Source organism: Brassica oleracea, chromosome C4, assembly GCF_000695525.1.
Source record: "Brassica oleracea var. oleracea cultivar TO1000 chromosome C4, BOL, whole genome shotgun sequence".
In the NCBI taxonomy this organism is placed as follows: domain Eukaryota; kingdom Viridiplantae; phylum Streptophyta; class Magnoliopsida; order Brassicales; family Brassicaceae; genus Brassica; species Brassica oleracea.
In genome coordinates this window covers 51,647,234-51,649,494 of record NC_027751.1, presented here as the reverse complement: position 1 = coordinate 51,649,494, position 2,261 = coordinate 51,647,234, and positions in this window count along the sequence as shown.

Sequence of the window (2,261 nt, the reverse complement as noted above, 5' to 3'; positions counted from 1 at the left end):
TAACGTGTTATGAAAAGAACTGGAATTTTATTGTATCGCAGAAATTTGAATAGGAGCAAAATTTATACCCGTAGAATTTTTTAACACTGATAGGAAGAGTTTATTATAGAGAGAAGAGAAGGTTGAGGTGTGTTTTACAATGAACGAAAACGTTTGTATATATAGAAAGAAATTTACTGTGCAAATAGTGTAGCGGGTCCTACATCTTTATATTTTCAACAATTGCGGTGGCTGTTTTATTTGACTTTCACAACAGTTTGGTTATTCTCAGAGCAATTATTGATTTAGATTAAACCATTTGGATTTGTAACTCACCTCCATGGAATGATGGAAGTAACTGCCTATCTAATAAAAAACACGGGCTGCGTGATAGAGGCAGAAACATGCGGAAGTGTCGCATTGATTTATTCAGTTCCGTGAGTAAAAGTAAGTTAATATGGTTTTCTTTCAACTGAATAACAGTAAAAGACTTTTTTTTTAATTGAATCAACAGAAAAAAGATTTTTTTTTTTTTTTGATCAAACAACAGAAAAAAGATCTCCTAGACTATAATTGCGAAGTGATTTTGCCACATGTCTTCTCTGCAATCAATTTCACAAAACAAATATGACATGACTATTGAAATTGATGACATGACTTCCGAAAAAATATGACATGGATAATTTCATTTATTGTTGATTTATATTTTTGGCAAACTTATTAGAATATGGTAATAATTCATATATTACATTTAATATTGATATTTCTTTTTGGTAAACTTTTTTTAAATATGGTAATAGCTCATATATCATCTATAAAATAAATATATTCATATATAACATTTCAAATTTCGAAATGTTATTATTTTTGTATCCCCTAGACTATATTTGCGAAGTGATTTTGCCACATGTCCTCTCTACAATCAATTTCACAAAAAAAATATGACATGGCTACTGAAATTGATGACATGGCTTACGAAAAAATATGACATGGATAATTTCATTTATTGTTGATTTATATTTTTGGCAAACTTATTAGAATATGGTAATAATTCATATATTACATTTAATATTGATATTTCTTTTTGGTAAACTTTTTTTAAATATGGTAATAGCTCATATATCATCTATAAAATAAATATATTCATATATAACATTTCAAATTTCGAAATGTTATTATTTTTGTATAATTATACAATTTGTATTACTAAAGCTTTCAAAAATTTCTGGAATTTTTTGAAAAATTAAATATCTAACCGTTAAAGCATTAGTTTCTTATATATCTACAAATTTTATAAATATTGTTTAGGCTAAAATTTTGATAATTATACAATTTTTATTAGTTTTATGCAAATTGATTTAATATATATCAAATCTATATTAAATATTAGTAAGAGAATAGTAAAATATATAATATTTAATAAATTTATTTTTAAATATACGTTAGATTTAAAAAAATTTTTACTGCACATGGTGCAGGAAAACACCTAGTAAGAACGTGAAAAATGTCTCAAAGAGTTGCGTAATTGCGCTCCGTTCCTCTGTGACCGGTCCATTTTGTCAACATCATGTTTTACTATTTTGTTGAATTTTTTTTCATTTGATCCTATAAATGACGTAATGTCTGAGGTGGACACATATTATTTTAATATGAGATATAAAATTTGATTAGTAACATTCTTCTCTAGTATCTAAACTTGTCTACTTCATAATTTTTTACAAATTTTTTTTTCACAAAGTTAACTATTAACAATTTTCAAAAAACACTATTAACAATACAACAAACGTCAGACTGAATTTGTGTTTGTATTCTGAAATTTGGAGTTCAAGGTTAAAAATATATAAATGTGATTACATGCTTGTCGTAGTTTAAAAAAAATTATTTATATCTTGATACAATTCCAGCAATTTTGAAAGATTTTGATTTAGTCATTAATAGATTAGTATTATTCCTTTTTCTTGCATAATACATTTTTATGATATCAGGATTGCTAGTAAGAGACTCAGCAGGTACTCGTATTATCACTACAAGAAAGCATTTTTTTTACTATGGCAGTATTCGTTGTAAATTCGTCGTAAACGGGGTATTACGACGAATTAACGTCGAAAGACGTTTCGTTGTTAAACGTCCGTCGTAACGGAGGTTTCGTCGTAAACGACTCGTTACGTTAACGACGAAATATATTCCTCGTAAAGCGCAGAGAAATGATTTGTCGTAAACGACACGTAGGCTTTCGTCGTAAAACCCACGTAATTATTTCGATGTAAAGCACACGTAAATAC